Below are 21,142 nucleotides of genomic sequence, written 5' to 3'. Positions count from 1 at the left end.
CTTTCTGTAGTACATTGATCTCCTTATCATTCAAAATCCTGGATGATAGATTAACAACACTAGGTTCCTTGTAACCAGAGTTTTCATTGTCCCTAATATCACCATTTTTACTCAAAATGTCAATTATTTCCTCCCTTGTGTCATCCTGCTTTGTTGTCTGGTTTGTACTCCCATTTTTGTACTAAATTAACATGTGTTCAACCCTCTGGTAGCTTGGCACAAAGGCAGTCAGGCTTAACTTAGAGGCAACATGGCCGAGCAGACATAGAGCACGAGTGCTCTGTCGGCCCAGGTGGTACCATATGTAAAATGGCCAGGAAATTAGCCTTGGGAAACCAGACCCTGCACTGCGGCGCAGGCAGCTGTCTTAATTTGGAACTGGGTGGGCCTCTGTGAGCGAAAAACCAGAGCTATGGCTCCACCCTCTTTAGCAGAGTGGGGGCCTCCTGACACTGCACGGTCCCTGGTTGAGGGCTGGAGGAGCACCTGGAGCCAGCACACAGCCGGCGCCGAGGTAGACTGGCCAGCAGGAAGCAGCTGAGAGATGGCTGTGGCCGGTGGGATCAGCCATCAGCCCCAATGGAGCACGTCCCTGATGGACTGCTGCGGCACAGGAGAAGTGGTGCTCTTGACTGGTGAGAGAATGCACTGAGCCAGTCACAACAGGCCCTGGAGTATCAATCCCAGGGGAACCTCCTGAGGGCCCGGGGAAGAACTACCTAGAAGTGGCAGAGGACTAACATATGGCCGCTGGGTTGCATGGACACTGCATCAGGACCTGTCCCACCTCAGTAAACCACACCACAGGCCCTGCGGCAGAGGACCACAAGGCTGATGGAATCTCAGAAACTCCAGGACTAGGAGACACCGCAGTAGGAGCCATTCAAAGCAGAGCTCCAGCAGGCCATCTAGGCAGATGCATTGCCCTGGTGGGGAAAAATAGAGACTGTTTTGGTGGATGTCAACCTCTACTGTGGATGACCGTGCAAGGTGGTCAAGAGAGTACAGACGGTAAAGTGTGCAGTTATGAACCTGCAAACCAAGACTGTATCCTCAGGGCTTCACAGCGAAGGTACGAAAATCATGCTATCATGGTGTTTCCAGATTACACCAGAAAGGTCCAGGCGCAAAGGAAATCCTACACGGTGGTCAAGCAGAAATTGAGAACGATGGACCTACAGTACATGCTGATCATCCCTGTCCACCTAAAGGTTCTGGCACAGAAAAAAAGACACTTTTTCGATAGGCCTGAGGAAGTCTGGACAAGGCTAGAAATGTGGGACAAAACGAAGGTCCACCTGACAGGGGCCTCAGGGTCGCAAAACACTCTCTCTCTTCCTGGATTGTGGCGTGAAAGAGGGGGCAGAAGCCTGGCAAGAGCTGTGGCAGCTGCACTCAGCAGGCTCAAAGGATAACAATTGGAGATGATGGTACAATGAGAGGGGAAGAAGAGTCCTCTTCAGATGAGTCTGGGGCTCCGGGCACTGAGCTGGTACTGCTGTGGGACAATGTAATGGACTAGAAGATGGGAAAGGATAATACCTGCAGCCAGTGCTTAGTTAGGTAAAAGTGCCAGGGCCCACATCAGGAGGCCACTGCACCTTGCACTAGCCATTGCCACTGCCAGTGCTGCCAATCACAGTACCATCACAGCTATTAATCATCACACACTTAGAGTGACATTTAAGACTATTCTAGGACCCAAATGCTACACAAATGCTTCAAATGAAGGTATTAGTCATGTTTAACATATATTATAAGTGCCGGTGTTGACAATTAAGTGCCAGTGCCGAGCACCAGAAACCACAGGCTCAAATAAAGCACTGCCTGGAGCGCACTAATGAGTGCGATTGCAGCGTGGTCCAGCAGGGACAAGATGCTGGTGGTGAGTGACCTCATTGCATGAACATGAGCTATTCCCCGACAAAGGACCAAAGGACATGGCTGCTAAACTTGGCGAGTGTGGAGCCACCCAATAAGGTACTGTGGGCATCCCCTGGGGATGGTTTGCTGTGCGAATCACACACGTCCCTAGATCAAAGGTGGATCACAAACAGTTTCTCGTCCTAGGCGTTCGAGCTGGTGGTGCTGATCAACTTAGGGGCTTGGCCATGACTGGCCCCTGGTAGCACAGACACTGCCGCAACTTTGTTTCTTCGTTTGCATTTGTTACGTTGTCAATTGTTCTTGAAGTGTCAGGGTTACTACACTGAGTTGCTTTTTCATTTAAAACAGGAAACTAGTGATACACCTGGGTGACCCATCAGACTAAGATTGTGCTGCTGAATAGTATGGGTAAAGGGGAGGGGTAAAGGGAGTATCCCTCACACTAACAAGAGGGGATGGAACTATTGAAGCAGAACAACTTATTGCAGCCAGATCAGAGGCGATGAGTGGGATGTCACATCGATGACCGCAGCTCCCATAACAGATGGACATCTGTGATTTGGAATGTCCAGGTGAGGACTAACAGTCCTAAGTGCTACAGAGTGTACGTCTGTCTCAGGAGATACAAAGTACAGATTACTATGCTGCAGGAGACTCACTTGATGATTGAAGAGGTGGAAAGGTCCAGAAGAAAAGGAGGGGATCCACGTACGTGGTCACTTATTCCAATTATGCCAGAGGGGTATTGACTTGGATTGCAGCTAGGGTTCCCTTCATGGAGAAGAAGGTAATCACTGACCTGGGGCCGATGTTACATGATAGTCACAGGGGTACTGGAAGGATTTGGCACATGTCTAGTGAATACATATACCCCGATCATGGACAGCAAGACTTTCTTCTGAAACATGGTACATGAACAAACAGCTTATATGGGCAGGGGACTTCAACTGTGCGATAGACTGGAGACTAGACTAGACAGGCACCCAAAAGACCAAAAGTGCACACTGAGTAGAATCAGACGCAAGGGATTGAACACATCCACTTGCTAGGTATTTGACGGCACCATCACCTGACAGACAACTAATATTCCTACTATTCACAAGTACATAAGGGGTACAGCAGGTTGGACTATGTCCTGGGATGCAAGGCAGACATAGCAATATACCAACACTCTTCATACTTAAATTGTTGCCTCTCAGATAATGCACGTCTGATGGTCACTATACTCCCTAGGGGTACCAGACTCAGGATCCTACTCTGGACTCTGCAATCTGAGGTACTGATGGATGGGAGATTCATTGAACACATTCAAGGCTTCCTTCCCTACATGCTTTTTTCAAGACAACTAAGGAACCACAGCTAACAGGTCAATGGAATGGGAGGCATACACGGTGACTTTGTGAGGAGAATGTATGGCCAGGGTATTTTGGAGAGCAGAAGAAGCTAGGATGGAAACTTCCTGGGCTTGAGCGTACACAGGCATGGCTAGATGTTTGGCAGACTTGGTGCCGGACGTATGCCATCAATTATCAGATATCATACAGAAGGTGGGGAGATATGGAGCAGGCTGGAAAAGTACATGATGCGGTCTCCAGGAGAACAGCACAGGTACACCGGCCGAGGGTCTGCCTTGACGAAGGTGTAACTACAGGCCACCCTCCCCTATGGAGAGAACAGGATGTAATATTGCAACATCATATATACAAGCAGTGAAAGAACACCATTTGGTGATATATGTACGTATGTGTTGTTAATCGCATAGCATGCAATTTAACGCGTTCCTATTATGGAACTCATAGGAGCGGCGCCAAGGGAACTAGGTTCCTATGGTCCTGATTTAGGGCCAATAGGGGCAAGGCTCGAAACATGTTGACCCTGAAAAACAATGTAACCTACTTTTTTCAAACAACCTCTGATTTTTAACCATACCGACTAGAGGCAGGAATAAAGTAGATAGACCTACTAGTCAAGTATTTTTAATTCAGTTTTGCACTTCCCTCTATTCCCCTCCTATAACATCTTCTTTATCATTTTATATAATACCATTAAGTGCTCCCACGTAATCGTAGTTCGCAGCATGCCCCAGTCTGCAGCGGATCAGGAAGGACCCAATGATATAGCATGCTACCAAGGGGCAACCCTGGTGGGTGAGGGTTTTATAAGAAAAACAAGTTTTTTCTTTCCCATGAAGAGTTTTTTGAAGTGTCTCCCCTCTGGGTTCTCTTTTTTGTATTAGTAAGTAAAGCGTTGAGGAGTAGGAACTCAGAAATTCTCATCCTCCCCCTTTTTTGTTGAGTCATGGAAAAGTGCGCGTAGAGCAGAGGTTCTCAAACTGGGGGGGGGGGGTGGGGGGGGGCCTCCCTTGGAGGCCTTAATTGACCCTGGGTTGGCGCCAGGCACTGCCCTAGAGAAGCATCAACCTGACAACAGTGAATTGTTTTAAGTGAATAAAATGAGAGAGAGTAAGCTACTCTGTAATAGGCCATTGCTAACATCTTTTTTCATTCACATCCTAGCTGAGAGTAGGTGTCAAAGAGGAAGGGACTCCAAATAATCTTCAACCCCCACCCTCTGTGTTTCTGATAAAGAATCACACTTTTACACCATAGTTCTTGGATATGTTTACACCTTAGTAAGACTTGGCTGACCACAATAGTATATTGGCAATCGTGTATTTCATTGTATTTCTAAAAGGTTTAACTGAACTAACCGGAATGTTTAAATATGATTAGACAAATGCGAACGCTAGATTTTAATTGATTCTATTCAGTTACCTACACCAGGTGTGCTTAACACCTGCAGACTGAGCTGATCAACCCAAACAGCCAGGATGCCTGTGGGAGGTGTATAACGTCAGCGGCTGACTTCACCCACTTGACATAGCACTTCCTCCAAGGTAGCTAGCTTCTGGGAAAATATGGTAGATGAACTGTAGTGTATACTGGCGACCCAGCTGGAATGGACAGTTATAATGTGCTTGCTATGTTTTTTGGGAAGATGTGCAAGTGAATGATGGCACTTAGACTAGTGATACACTGGACATCGCCACAGAGCTCACAAATTATTGTGTAGAATAAAGACCTACTGGATTGGGCCATAGCGGATACTCAACACAGGGCGCACATGAGAAGGGATGCAAGGAGGGGGAGGATTTAGCCATATGGGGGGAGATGATCGATAGGACCATGGACCAGCAGGAAGCCGGATCATCTTGAAACCCACAGGCAACTGTCAAAACTAGATAGGATGTGAAACGGGGGATAAAGTCTCAGGGATACTCTAGCACATCTATCTTGATAAAACCTATGTAGGTTAAACATATGGAATTGTCTGTATGTAAAATACCACTGATTGGCTGCATTGTCTCTGATTATGCAATGTTTCAGTTTTGTGTTGGAAAAATCAATAATTAAATATATTTAAAAAATTCAATGACAATAAGTAAAACATTTATGCCGCACTTAAACAGTAATAAAATAAAGACACAACACAAGACAAATCTCACACTAATTTTGGAAAAAAGAGTAAAATTTTATAAAGTATTTGACACCAAAATGACAAAAATCCAATCAGTAGAACCAAAGTTATGAATTTTTTTAAGTTAAAGCTAAAAAGAGCGCCTCAAAGATCATAGCGCCAACCACAACATCTAGTCACATGAACCCAAGGCAAAGTCGAAAGTTATTGCTGACCGCGATGGATCACCATTCAGAAACACAAAGTTGATTGAGCCCAACCTCTGCTTACCTTCAGCCTTACAAGAATTTTGGGAGAAAAGTGACCAAAAAGGTAAAGTTCATCAGGAAGCCGCGGGATGAAGTTGCAGTGAAGATTTCTGCATTCAGACTTGGTCTCTTTTTAGGAAGTCCAAAATCTCCAGCAGGACAAAGGTGCAGGCTGTAGCAAACAAGTGCTCCACAAGCCCGAACACCCCTTCTGCGTGGCGCTGCTGAACAGGATTTGCTGCTGCAGGCAAGAACGCTATGAGTGCTACCACAATATCAGGGCAACTGTCAATGCAACGTTGGTGGATCAGCCAGCAAGTAGGTCCCAGTCTCCTCTTCATTCTCAGAGAACTTTATGTCCAAAAATGTTCAAAGTCCCATGTTTTGGATTTGGGTAATCTGGGTACTTCCAAGGGTCAAGGACTGAAGGGGCACCACAGGAGGGTCAGGACTCACTCAGGCTGAATCCAGGTGTGGGTTCAAGATGGTTGGAGCCTTTTCTGCCCCAAAGGCTCTGTTTAGGAGGCCAGCCAACTAGCCTTTGTAGTCACTCTGGTAGTCCTGGGTTCAAACAGAAAAGCAGGTCTTAAGCATCAGTGTTGTCCTGTGAGGGCACAGGACAGGCTTCAGGCTGCAGGGCAGAGCTCTGAATTACACAGCCGGCCACAGACAGCAGGGAATTCCTCTGAGAGTCCTCTGCAGGTCCAGAAGTGAACTGAAGAGTTGGTCTGAGTGTAAAGTTCTATGTGTGTGAACTGAGGCAACCTCGTTGAAGTGCAAGGATGCCAATCCTGCCAATACCCAGCCCCCCTTTTGTGTGACTGTCTGGGAGGAATACACAAGACTCAAGAGTTTCTTGATTGTAGTACAGGAATACACAAAGCCCAAATGCCAATTACAACTGTCCATGTGACCCAGGAATAGGCTGCAGGCATCACATAGTTAGGACAAGGAAATGCCGACTTTCTAAAATTGGTATTTTCGAACTACGATTTAAAATAGGGTATTAAATTACAACTGCTTAGATACCTAACATGACATTCCTACCTGCTCCTAAACAAAAGTTATCACTTATTAAATGTAATAAGGCAACCCAAAGCCAATAGATCTTGCCAATTCAAGAGCTATTGGCTAAATGTTAGTGGGGTAAAGGAGAGTGAGTGTCATAAAGTGGAGTAAAGTGGAGTGGTATGGTGTGGCATAGAGAATCATGAAGTGGCGTAGAGTGGTGTGGAGGTGCATAGATTGGTGTAGGGTAGAGTGGAGTGAAGTGGAGTGGAGTGTCGTGGAGTGGTGTCGAGAGTTGTGAAGTGTGGAGGCAGTAAAGTGTCGTAGAGTGGAAGGGTGTAGAGTGAAGTAAAGGAGTATGGCGTAGAGCAGAGTAGAGTGTCATAGTGGAGTAGAGTGTTGTAGAGTGGAGCGGCATAGAGTGTCATGGAGCATTGTAGAGCAGAATGGATTAGCGTAGAGGGTGTTGCAGAGTAGAGTGTTGTAGAGTAGAGCGGAGTAGATTGTCATAGAGTAGAGATGCACAGAGTGGAGTGGTGTAGGAGCGTGAAATGGCATAGAGAGTAGTATTGTTTTGTAGTGTTGAGTGGTGCAGAGTAAAGTGGAGTGACAGAGTTTCAGACGGCAGTGGCATAGAGTGGAGTGGAGTGGTGTAGAGTGGGGCAGTGGAGTATAGTGGAGTAGTGTGTCATAGAATAGTGTGGAGTAAAGTGCCATGGAGTACCGTAGAGTGAGTTGCTTAGAGTGTGTAGAGTAGTGTCATAGAGAGGTCCAGATTGTTTTAGAGTGGAGTGATGAAGAGTGGAAAAGAGTGCAATAGAGTGGAGTAGAGTTTCATGGAGTGGAGTGTCATAGAGTGGACCAGAGTGAAGTACTGTGGAGCAGACTAGATTGGCATAGAGTGCATTCGTTTTGAGTAAAGTGGTATTCAGGCCATTAGCGTAGAGTGCAGTGACATACAGTAGAATGGTGCAGAGTAGATTGCAGTGGCGTAGTTGCAACGGCGTAAAGTGGAATGGCGACAAGTTGAGTAGAGTGGTGTAGAGTGTAGTGGCATAGAGTAGATTGTTTCAGAATAGAGTGAAGTGTCGTAAAGTGGGGTGGTGCAGGGTAGAGTGCAGAGGTGTAGAGTAGAGTACCGTAAAGTGTAGTGGCCCACAGCAGAGTGGTGTAGAGTCCAGTGGCATGGAGTGCAGTGATGTAGAATAGATTAGAATGGCGTAGAGTGGAGTTATGCAGAGTAGAGTGGTGTACAGTGTAGTCGCATAGAGCGTATTGGCATAGAGTAGAGTAGTCCCAAGTGAAGTGTAGTGGAATAGAGCGCAGTGACATAGAGTGCGGTAGTGCAGAGTGGTGTGGCGTTGAGTTCAGTGGTGGAAAGTGTAGTCTCGCAGAGTAGAGTGTCTTAGAGTGCAGTGGTATAGAGTGCATTGCCGTAGAGTGGAGCAAAGTACAGTGACGCAGTGGTAAAGGGTGCAGTGGTGCATAGTAGAATAGAGTGCCATGGAGTGGAGTGGAGTGGTGTAGAGTGTAGTGGCATACAGTGCACTGGCATAGAGTGCATTGGCGCAGAGTGCATTATAGTGGTGCAGAGTATGGTGGTGCAGAATAGATTAGATTGGAACAGAGTGGAGTGATGTAGTGTGTAGTGGCGTAGAGTGCATTGGTGTAGGGTAGAGAAGAGTGGCGTAGAGTTGAGTGCAGCAGATTAGAGTTCAGTGGAAGAGAGTGCAGTGTTGCAGAGTAGAGTATCGCAGAATGCAGTGGTGTCGAGTAGAGTGGTATAGAGTGTTGTGGCGCAGAGTAGACTATGGTGGGGTACAGTGAAGTGGTGTAGAGTGTATTGGTTTTGAGTAAAGTGGCATAGAGTGCAGTGGCGTGTAGAGTGCACTTGCGCAGAGAGGAGTGGAATGGCGCAGGGTAGATTGCAGTGCCGTAAACTAGAATGGCATACAGTGAAATGGTACAGAGTGGAATAGAGTGCAGTGGCGTAGAGTAGATTGTTTCAGAGTAGAGTGAAGTGGCTTAGAGTGCAGTGGCATAGAGTAGAGTGTCATACAGTGCAGTGTAGTAGAGTGCAGTGGTACAGACTAGAGTGGCTTAAAATGGATTGGCGTAGAGTGCTGTAGCAAAGAGTGCAGTGGTGCATAGCAGAGTAGTGTGGGGTTGATTGCATTGGCATAGAGTAGAGTGGTGTAGAGTAGAGAGGTATTGAGTGAAGTGGCATAGAGTGGAGTGGTGCAGATTAGAGTGCAGTAACGCATTGTGGAGTGGCGAGAAGTGGTATAGTGTGAAGTGGTACATAGTATAGTGCAGTGGCGTGGAGTGGCACAAAGTAGAGTGGAGTGGGTTAAAGTAGAGTATGCATGGTGTGGTAGCACACTGCCATTACAGACAAGACATCTTCAATTGAAATGGCCATTACATTTCCACAGACATTTTACTGATAAAAGTATACAGCGCACAAACAATAATGTGTGGCAATGTCATCACCTGGTCTATTGATTTCTTTTGATGGTATTAAAATATTTATTTCCACAACACTTCAGAATTACCAAAAAGGGGCTTCAGTTGTGCTTTCCATATTCTGAAATATTTGCACAGATCATTTACAGACATTTTAATTATGTTTTGTGCTAGATAAAAAAACAACATAGTACAGCACACCTTGAGTAGCCAGCATGATTATCATATTCTCACATGTCTCATTTTTAAGAGAAGTAAACACCAAGCTTCCTGGAAGACAGAACCTGACATTTGTCTTCTGTCTGAATGCACAGCAAATGTGACAATATAAGAACAAGATTTAATGGCCTGTGTACAGAAATTCAGTACTGGTGGAAGAATACAGAAAATGGTACTTGGACAAGGGAAGGGAGCAAACAGAAACCAACTATATGTGAGTTACCAAACCACAAAGCCAATGGAAAGCAATTGACCAAATGCATTCCCAGAAAAGATTTCTGAATGTCCCCAAGATGTCGTTAACAAACCAGAAAGCTGCCTATCTGGTAGGTTTCGACCTAAAAGGGGAGTTTTAGTCTTGGCAAAAGGGTTATTTCTGATAAGTTGAATTGGGAGTTTAAAACTGCACACAAGTTGCACTGGCAGGCCTGAGAGATGCTTTCAAGGGCTGCTTTAGTGGGTGGCACAATAAGTGCTGCAGGCTTACTAGTATTTTATACAGAAAACAAAAACAAAGGGGGGAGTGGAGAGGTATATAGGTAGAATCTACCTCCTGTGTAACTTTTCATAAACAATGTTATTCTACCCTGAATCACATTGTTTATGAAAAAAAACAATGGTTCAAGATTTGCACAAAATTCTAAGCTCAAACATAAAAATAAACAATTGCAAGAACATACAGGAATGAAAGCTAGAAAGATTATAATAAAGGGCCCATCTGAGAGTTATCTGGAAACACGTACAAAATGTATTCAATAAAAATAATTATAAAATCAAGCTCAGAAATACATGCTGGTACACATAAAACATGATATCAATTACAAAGACCAGACAAGTGTCAGACTGAAGGAAAATATATAGACAGGGGTTTCAGAACAACACTGAAATTGCCACAAACAGAACAATGTTTACTTCGATAATTGCGGCCACAGTTGCGTCGACTGCGTTTCGACCTTTGTTATAAATTCCAGGTCATCATCAGGACATTAATTTTGACTGAGCATCAAACAAATTAATTTCCATGTAATTCAAGAAAACAAACGTGGCAGTCGCTCAATTTTCGAATGTTTCTCCCATATTTGTAAACATTTTAGTGCAGCAAGGGGGGTAGAATTCAAATGATTCAAATCTTAGTCACAGTGCCCTCGTGGCTTTTCTAATTAATCCAGCTGTCTAAGGCATGGGGTAAAGACGATTCTACTTGATAAATCCCCCAGGCATGCAACCGGGATCACTTCCTCACATAGCGCTAACGGTGCGAAGTAGCATTTAATTTACCAGCCCTGAGTATATGGTATAGCACTTTACTGGGGACTTATAAGTAAATGAAATATGACAATCGGATGTAAGCCAATTTGACAATGTTTTAGGGTGTGAGCACAAGCACTTAAGCACTGGCTAGCAGTGGTGGAGTGCACAGAGTCCTAAGGCCAATAAAAACAAATTCATCAAACAGGAGGGGAGAGGGCAAAATGTTTGGGGGAAGAGCACCCTAAGGTTGAATGGTCTAACCCTGTGTATTTAGAAGAATACATCAGGCTGCAGCCATAACTCTCCTGTGCTATGTTCCCAGATTTCTGCATGTCATTTTATAAAACAGCACAGACTCACTTTTCTGAGCGACGAAAGACCATACCACCAGTCTGCCCAAACATCTACGAGTTCCATTATGTCTGCCAACAACCTTCTACACCCACTCACAGATAAATTCAGATTTCAAAAGGTTATAAAAAGTCACAGCAAGGCTCATTTGAAAGCATGAATGCCTTTCACCTATTCCGTCAGCATATAGAATCCTCCTACACCTTCCATAATGCACTGACAGATGTGTTGGTCCAACTGATGCCATGATGGAATTCACCACATCTGTATCAATTGATGCTTGTTTGCTGTTCCCTCTGCTCAGCACCGTACAACTAACATCAAAGTTTGCCTGGGGCTTCCACCCCTGAACCAACCATGCCACACGTTTGTCATCCCATCCGCAACATATCCCCACACAATTAGGCCCAACTCATTCACCCACCACATAGTAGGCACACTTGCTTACTCTCACTGGGGACCGTGCCTTGCAAAGAAACTGTAATGCACAATATCCTGCCACACTGATCACTTTCCCTTGGATGCTGCACTCCCATGACGTAAAACGTCCAAGGTCCACGCATGAGTATTAATTCATGTAATCCAGGAGTTTTTTCTGCATTCTGGTACTTACATTCCTGGTTTTAGGGCGTGATAAACTAAACTAATAGCTCCACACTTTAAACCTGAAAAACGTGAGAGCCCGGAGGGTCAATTCCGTTGTCTAGTTCTCAGTACCTTGTATCATATGCCCATTGTTCTGAGATTCATTTCCCTGGGGTGGTTCAGGAAGGGTGCTGCATTCGAACCAGGAATCTGAGGTCACTGGGCAGCTAAGGTTGTATAAAGCTGCACAGCCTCCAACCACATTTAGAGCTATTGCTTGCTACACAGTAACCTGACTGAGTCTTCTTCTAGGTTCAGCCTAAGCAATTTGTGCATGGACTTGCTGGCATGACCATGCCCTGAAAAGTGTGGAAATGGCTACTTATTCAAACTCTGGTGTGTCAAATGCCGCTAGCCTTTTCTGTGTGACTATAGCGCCAACACAATGCCAGATTCAGGTAGTACCAAGCTCTCCCAGAATCCCTCGTCACCTGCCAAGACCTGTACCCCTTGGACAGTCAATGGCCGTATTTGGCAGGAGCAGAAGAACCTTAGCCTTCTCTAACACTCATCAGCTGGGACCAGGAATGCACATACATGGTAAAGGGAAGCCCAACAGCTCCACCGCCACCCAGAATCCCTTGCTTCCAGCCACAAGGATGGAACACGTTAGGCTTTACTCTTAAGTTGTATCCCATACCGTTGTCCACCTTGAATTCAACAGACAGCACAATGGAGGCCACACATTGTGCTGAGTCAGAGGAACCTATTGCATCACCATGAGTGCCAGCAGGACGCTCCATCCGGGTCTAACGTACCTGAAGGCACCAAGTCTTGTGAGGAGAAAGGACTGTTTGCCAACTTACACGTCTTCCTCCAAGAGTTGCAAGTAGGAAGCCTGCCAAACTGAAAATGATGGGTGCCAGCCAAGACCACACCCAGTTGGCAGTGTTTGCAAGAATGTCCTGCTGTTGCTGCTATTAATTTTTGACTAGGCACCAACACTGCTGCTGTGCCCCCTAGATCTGAACTAGGGGTCCTCTCCAAGACCTCAGAATTGCAGTTGGAACTTCTCTCTGCAAGTCCTGCTACCATGGTAGAAATAAGATGCCCACATGAGATATTCAAGAAAAGTAATAGCGGCTGCACACCTTCCTTTATGTCCTTACATTTTTGCTGCAATTGCCAAAATTTTGCGTGCGAAACAGCGCCGTGTATCATCCCACCACGGCATATCATTAGATACTGCCAAAAAGTGCCTTAGTTCGTGCACCAAGCTGCCGCACTGCTTGTAGAAGAGAAATGCCAAAGTGAACCATATCATCCATTGTAAACCAAGTAATGAGAACCATCCAGTAAACTGTATTTTAATCCATCTCTGCAGATAATTATAGAATCACTCCGGAGACAGCAGTATTGACCAGAATCCTTTATTTGCGCATATTCAAATGCCTTCTGTCGCCCATTTCAGGCTTATACATTGGCACGTGCTGTCAATCAAATTTCGATGCGGACACATTTAATAACCCAATGCAGTTCGAACAATTATTTTCTTCGTCAGGGGTTTGCTGTAAAAAAATCGAAAATAGCTCTTTAACTGACCATTCAAACATAAACTCTCTAAATCTCAAAAGATGGTATCGAAACTTGCATCCATCCAAGCATAACCTCTTTAAATCTACCATACTTTTGTCACCTCCCCATTGCCATAACTATAAAGGAAATGAAATTGAAACCAACTCTCCCGAGTTTCCCACTACATAAAAATAAAAGTTGCCATATTACCTTAAGCACGCTGAGTCCGGCATACTCGACCTTTCCATGCCGCGCTGTTAACTGAAAGATCAAACATCATTCTCTCTCCCCATTTGGCTCCGCTTCTAACCGGTTCTCACACGTGGGCCTAATCCCATTTCTGAATTAAATTAAAAAAGAACCCTTGCATCAAGCTCATTTACGCGTGCGCGTTAACTGAAACAAAATCCTACCAATCCCATAATGCACTCTACCCTCTGAACGGAAACGAAGAAACCACCCACACTCGTTCCCCCATAATTAACAAAATCGCTCACCGCACATGACTGTAAAACATGAACATTTCACATGACATAAATCAAACATTACATGCCGTGACTTAAACAGAAATTAAAAACCATCAGTGTGCTTGCAACACAAAATATGTGCCAAAAGAACAAACGTCATGTTGTTAATCCAAATACAAGTTTACACAATCAGAGGCTGCCCCATATTCTTAGATCAGTTAACGTGCCATACCGTCCATGAAGCACTCGAAATTTCTGCTGTTTCTCTGTCTCCGAGATGATGCATTTCAATTAATCAAATACGTTTTATTTGTCGTCCTTGTAAGCCATTGGGGTGCATGGGATGATTAAAAATTGCTGAGCAAGAAAAGTAATAGCGGCTGCACACCTTCCTTTATGTCTTTAAATTTTTGCTGAAATTGCCAAAATTTTGCGTGCGAAACAACGCCGTGTATCATCCCACCACAGCATATCATTAGATACTGCCAAAAAGTGCCTTAGTTCGTGCACCAAGCTGCCGCACTGCTTGTAGAAGAGAAATGCCAAAGTGAACCATATCATCCGTTGTAAACCAAGTAATCCACTGTAAACCATCCAGTAAACTGTATTTTAATCCATCTCTGCATATAATTATAGAATCACTCAGGAGACAGCAGTATTGACCAGAATCCTTTATTTGAGATATTCAAGCATTCATTTTGCACAGAGGATAGACTATGACTGTGGCCCACTTTGACCCGTGCCTTCACGAGCAGCGTCTGGACAGTCGCAGTAGCACCAGTATAGCCCTGGAAGGGGCCAGTGCATGGACAACAGCTTTGGTACTCGCTAAGGCACCATTTGCTAAGCGCCTTCGCCAAGATTTGTGCCAGATATTTTATGCCTCGCAGACAGTGTGCCTTCTTGCTACTCTGACACCTGCCTGGGACAACATCCAGGAGAGGAGTTTAAGGCTTTCAATTTTGAATAACCCCAACATCCTTAGACCTTTAACCCCCATTTGCAGATTTAAATCTCACATCTTGGTCTTAAATTTGAGTCCCAAATTGTCGAATTCTAATCACGGCGTGATACCCCTCTCAATAGCCCTGAGCACTGTGATTGGTCACAATGGAGCAGCTACAGATGTTGGACCTACGTAGAGTATAAGATGTTCACTTGGCTCCTCTTTACCCGTCCTGCCTATGATTGGTGGAAAGGGATGTCTGTATTTTGCTATGGGTGGTAGTGCGTATTTGACCGCGGTAAACCTTTTAAACCATTTTCTCATAAATGGTTAAGTTTTTTTTGTACCCTTTTGGGACTTATTAACCCTGTGAAGCATAGCAGTTGATTTTGTTTTGTATCAACTTCATTATCAAACAGAACCTAGGGGCACATGCATCAAGCAATTTTGTGTTCATGAACGGGCCAATTCGCAGAAGCGTGCCGTTTGCGAATGCAAAAAAAGCTTTTCTGATGCAGCAAACCCTATTTTGCGACTCGGTAACCTGTACCGAATCGCAAAATGGGTTTGAGATTCTCTATTAGGAAGGGGCGAGTTTAGGGCGTTCCTTCCTAATACCAAATTGCATCGGTATGCTGGAATGTTTTGTGACCGAAATGAGGTTGCAACACATTCGCATTTTACCACCTACTTCAAGTAGGTGGTAGGTGGTAACCCATTCGCAAATGGGAAGAGGTCCCCAAGGGACCCCTTCCCCTTTGTGAATGGTTGTAAAAGCATTTTTTAGGAGTAGGCAGTGGTCCCGCGGACCACTGCCTGGTCTTTAAAAATGAAAAGAAAACTTTTCATTTTACTTTTTGTAAAGCATCTCGTTTTCCTTTAAGAAAAACGGGTTCCTTTATAAGCAATAGGTCTCGCATTGGTGAAAGTTAGAGCTATTGGTGGTGAAAATGCTAAGGTTTTTATCCAATCTGTCAAGAGACTGAATCCGGAGTTTAGAGGGTAGGTAACTAACTGCGGCAACAACAGAAACAGCCTGGAGGTGGAATGTTGCGGTGTATGTGGTTTACAACCCCATTAAATAATGTAAGGCGAAAAGGCTGCAACAAAAAGCGTCTGAATGTAGAAATATGGTGTAGGAATAGGAGTTAGGAATGCTGCAGTTGTGGTGCTTTTTAGGCTCTCGGTTTTTCCGTTTTTACTGATTTTTACAGATAAATACAGACCGAAAACAATGTGTTTCTTGTCTGTATTTATTTTTAAAAGCGGAAAAATACAGAAAATTGTGGTTCTTGAGAGAGAATCTCCATGCTGCCTTTCATGAACTCCAAGCAAAAGTGAGCTGTTGTGCTGGGAGTGTGCTTTCTTCCTTCCATCAATGTCCTCTCCGAGTAAACACCGCCTGAGCGCTCCTTTTGTTAGCGCCTCGAGGCCTCGGGCCTGCTCTCCCGGGGCCTGTGTGCTGCAGACAAATGACACCCCTGCTGCTTGTGCGCTCCCTGACAAAGGGGGAGGCCTACCTTACTGTTCACTGAAGCCTCGAGGCCCTGCGCCTGCTAGCAGCACTAAGATGTTCATCCTTCCGAGGTCGATAAAATAAGCACAATTCTTTATAATAAAAAACAGCTACTTTGCTGAAGGTGCGCTTTAAAACTACATGCAATTTATGTTACTTACATGTGTGTAGACACACACACGTATTCAGAGTCGCCCACGCGGGATCTGCAGTAGTTTCTTAAAAGCAGTACGGTTTTCAGTCGCAATAACTTCACGAGTGCGCACTTAAGCTTGCGTTTTAGCCCTGGTCCGCGCCGTATTAAGTATAAAGACACACACCCTGGAGCGCACACACATGGATACACACTGACACAACACACTGACATGCACACACACTGACAGAGACATACGCACACAATATACATACACACTGACAAAGGCACACAGACAGGCACACACAGACACGTGCACACACGCACCAGTACCTGTTGGGGATCAGCTGCTGGTGTCCACAAGCGGGTCCTGCACGTTCCTCAATGGTGCACATGAGAGTTTGCCCATATATACCGTGCATCGTGTGTTGACACAGCCTTTTCTCTGCACAGTGTAGTACACAAATGGCCGTTGTGCTGGGAGTGTGCTTTCTTCCTTCCAACAATGCGCCGGCCCCGTTTTCTCAGAGTAAACACCGCCTGAGCGCTCCTTTTGTTAGCGCCTCGAGGCTTCGGGCCTGCTCTTCCGGGGCCTGTGTGCGGCAGACAAATGACACCCCTGCTGCTTGTGCGCTCCCTGACAAAGGGGGAGGCTCACCTTCTGTTCACTGAAGCCTCGAGGCCCTGCGCCTGCTAGCAGCACTAAGATGTTCATCCTTCTGAGGTCAATAAAATAAGCCCAATTCTTTATCTATTAAAAAAAAAACAGCTACTTTGCGTGAATGTGCGCTTTAAAACTACATGTAATTTATGTTACTTACATGTGTGTAGACACACACACACATATTCAGAGTCGCCCATGCGGGATCTGCAGTAGTTTCTTAAAAGCAGGACGGTTTTCAGTCGCAATAACTTCACAAGTGCAAACTTATGCTTGCGTTTTAGCCCTGGTCCGCGCTGTATTAAGTATAAAGACACACACCCTCGAGCGCACACACATGGATACACACTGACACACGCACACAATACGCATACACACTGACAAAGGCACACAGACAGGCACACACAGACACATGCACATACGCACCAGTACCTGTTGGGGATCAGCTGCTGGTATCTACACGCGGGTCTGTGTAGCGCCTGCTAGCAGCGAGCAGAGGCGCTGTGTGCGGCGCTACACAACCAGGACACAGCACATGTCATCACCATGGTGGCCTCTCTGCTGCTTGTGCGCTTCCTGACAAAGGAGGAGGCTCACCTTACTGTTCACTGAAGCCTCGAGGCCCTGCGCCTGCTAGCAGCACTAAGATGTTCATCCTTCCGAGGTCGATAAAATAAGCCCAATTCTTTATCTATTAAAAAAAAACAGCTACTTTGCGTGAATGTGCACTTTAAAACTACATGCAATTTATGTGCTAGCAGCACTAAGATGTTCATCCTTCCGAGGTCGATAAAATGAGTACAATTCTTTATCTATTAAAAAAAAACAGCTACTTTGCGTGCTGCTCCGCGGCTCCCCTGACATTCCAAGCTGACAGCATCCCAGGTGCCTGCCCTCACCTGCCCTGGGGGAGGCACGGGCAGGGGATGAGCGCGCGGAGCAATGCCTACCCGGTGGGCAGTACACAGGAGCCCCGCCCAGGGGCACGAACAAGAGTCAGTGACTGGCGCTTCCAGGGCCGTCTAGAGGCAACACACTGAGAAACATCACCCAGCGCAGGACAGCAGCCAGAGATACTGCTTTGTTTATGATGCGCATACCGGTCCTCATATTGAGACAACACATCGGGCTGGAAAAAATGGGAAATCTGAGTTTTGGGCCCCTTTGCTGAGCAGAGTTAAGTTGTGCCATGAAAGAAGAGTATAATGAAAATGAGTCAGAAAATGTGGCGACCATGAAGACGTACAAAAAACATTGCTCAGTATATAAATTCACATTAAAAAAGAGCCAGTTTTTGTTGTATCTTTAAGAGAGACTAAATACTTGTACGTCTTCACTTCACTTCGCAAACAAAAAACGTAAATCAAGTATATTATCATGAAAGAAAAGTTAAACCAATTAATGTACAAGATTAAGTAAGGGATAACACTGTGCCTTAACGAGAGGTTAAGGAACAGCCCGCGAGTGGTGCGTGCGCGCGCGCCACAGGGAGACATGTGGTTTCAATTATCGTGCCCGTGTCTGGGCACGATAATTGAAACCACATGCCAGTGGTGCGCGTAACAGACACCAATTGGCCATGGGCGGAGCAAAGCGCCTGCCTTTGGCCATTTGCGTGCTCTCTTTGTAAAAAAACACGCACGCAAAGCCCAATAGCGTGCCCCAAAAGGAAAAGCACACAAGCGTGTGCGATTCCTGGGTCGATTTTGAAACCCCGTACAAGAGGTCTCTCGCTGCGTGAGCAGTGCTGCGCGAGCAGTGCTGCACGAGCAGCGCTGCGCACTGCAATGCTAGGCGCGAGACCTAAAAATATATAGATTGCTTTATTTGAAAGCAATCACAGACATGGTGGTCTGCTGACCTCAGCAGGCCACCATCCCTGTGATGGCCTCGAACTTACGCTTACTGATAGAGCTAAGGGATGTCTCTGAGTTGTAAGTTAAAAGTTCTTTGAGGTAGGGTGGAGCTGTTCAAATACACATACTGCCACAAAGTACCTCTCTGGCAGAAATCAGATTAGAAATTGTCCTTCAGGACCAAGGACTGGTAGAAGAGGGGTCTTACTCAAATATGCATCGCTGCTGAAGCAGGCAACCCCAAACACACTAAGAGCATTGTTATCGGACGAAAGTGCATCTAACACGCCCCCAAATCAGAACCCCTGGTTGGAGAAAATAGCGGTGTTAGTTGAACATCTGAAGACAGAACAACTTTGGCAAGAAAGCTTACCTCACCAGGCTTTCAAGCTAGCTCTAAACAAACAAACCAAGCAGCTTTCCTGGCGATAGGACGGAGCCAGATTCAGACTGCACAGCCATGCATGGATGACCATCAATACACACTGGGCACCGACTGCACAGACTTACATGGATGCCCATCAATACCCACAGTGCACTGACTGCACAGCCATGCATGGATGCCCATCAATACACACAGGGCACCGACTGCACAGCCATGCATGGATGCCCATCAATACACACAGGGCACCGACTGCACAGCCATGCATGGATGCCCATCAATACATACAGGGCACCGACTGCACAGCCTTGCATGGATGCCCATGAATACACACAGGGCACCGACTGCACAGCCATGCATGGATGCCCATCAATACACACAGGGCACCAACTGCACAGACTTACATGGATGACCATCAATACACACAGGGCACCGACTGCACAGACTTACATGGATGACTTCTTAAGAAAGTACATACGAATGAAAGTGCCCCAAGCCAGATTCCTCCTACCATCACTCGACGCACTTTCAAAATGGCACCAACATACGGAGAAGAACGAGTGCAGGCTTTGCCAACATCCTCATGTAGACTTCTGCACATTCCGGGCATCTGCCCGGGTTTATTACATTGGCGTAAAATCTATCTTCGAAACATCTTCAATTCATACGGCATCAGATCTTGCCGGCAAGCAATCCTGTCCTGCTTGAAGGGTCGGTCACTACAAACCATGATATGCTGTGTGAAATTTCCTTAGCAGGTGGATTCTCTCGTCAAACAGTAACAAATAAATCTGCAGGAATCAGAATGGAGCCCACACAAAATCTACTGGTACGATTGGCCTCCCACCCCAACTTATTACTGGACCAAAATCTGACAAATGCCAATATGCACTGCACTTTAGTAACTCACTGCGTAATCAAATATGTCAAAGAAAACGCACTTTAGCCCTTGCAAGAAAATAAGGGTTGATTTTAGTATGCATTCTGCCTGCACTCACGCAGGCGAGGTAGCACACACCCCTCTGTCGCAGACCATCTTAAGCGGAAGCATGGCATTGCCGCACTTCACTTTCTGGTGGATTTGGACTAGGACTTTTTTCAGCCTCTTCTTACTTCTCTTTTTTTCTACATTTTCAGTTCATGATGTAACTAATGTACTGATCACACTTTTTTTTAGCAGTTTATTGCAATGGTTTTTATTAATCGTGCAAATAAAGTATAAAGTTACATAAACCACTGCGCCCTCCACGGCCTGGTCGCCCCCACGCTGCCCGCCTGCTATGCCTGCCTCCTTACCTGCTGCCTGCCCGACCTCGAATCCCCGGCGCCCCAGCCGCCGCAGGGCCGCCCGACCTCGGATCCCCGGTGCCCCAGCCGCCCACCAAGCCCACATAGGTTTTACCGCCGTTCCCTGACGCGACCCCGCCCCCCCGCCTGCCGATTGGCCCCCGCGCTCCCCGCCTCCCAGCGGACCCTCCCTCCCGGCTCCCTTCTTATGACGCCCCCTGAGCGACCGCGCAGCGGACGCGCGCAGCGGGAGCACCGATTGAGCGTCAAAGGTAAGCCCGTCTACGCCCGTCCGCGCCTGGACCGCGCCCCGCGCCAGGACCCCTGGCCCCCGCAGATCCCAGCCCACCCGCCGGACTTACGACGCCGCCACCCTCAACGCACTCAACACCGGCCAAATCCCAGGATGCTACCGAGCCACCCCGAGACGCACCCACGGACCCTTCAGCTGCCACTCCTGCAAGTTCACCTGCATCCGGACCTGCACTGCACCAACACTCACCAAGCCGAACACCAGCAGCAACCACCTGAAGTGCATCCTGCTCAACACCCGCTCCGTCCACAGACACGCCGTCCAACTCTGGAACCTCCTCGACACCACAGCTCCTGACGTCTCCTTCCTCACGGAAACATGGATGAACGCCTCCTCAGCGCCCGACATCGCCATCGCCATCCCAGAGGGCTACAAGATCACCCGGAGGGACCGCGGCAACCAGACCGGAGGACGCAACGCCATCATCCACAGGAACACCATCCGCATCGCGACCAACACCGACGACACCCTGACAACCGCCGAACACCTGCACTTCCAGATCCACACCGACCCC

At 46.5% G+C, this 21,142-nt stretch overlaps 1 long non-coding RNA gene across 1 annotated transcript; it reads right to left on the bottom strand.

Moving 5' to 3' along the window:
- Positions 1 to 12,918: 12,918 nt before the first annotated feature.
- LOC146783999 (uncharacterized) lies at positions 12,919 to 16,617 on the bottom strand. Its single transcript, XR_014970389.1, has 3 exons — positions 16,463 to 16,617; positions 13,278 to 13,407; positions 12,919 to 13,060 (listed from the first exon to the last, which is right to left on the bottom strand). It is a non-coding gene; the product is annotated as an uncharacterized LOC146783999 (long non-coding RNA).
- Between the last annotated feature and the right edge of the window lie 4,525 nt (positions 16,618 to 21,142).

The sequence above is a fragment of the Triturus cristatus genome, chromosome 11 (genome assembly GCF_964204655.1).
Source record: "Triturus cristatus chromosome 11, aTriCri1.1, whole genome shotgun sequence".
NCBI lineage: Eukaryota > Metazoa > Chordata > Amphibia > Caudata > Salamandridae > Triturus > Triturus cristatus.
This window is presented reverse-complemented; position numbering and strand designations above follow the sequence as displayed.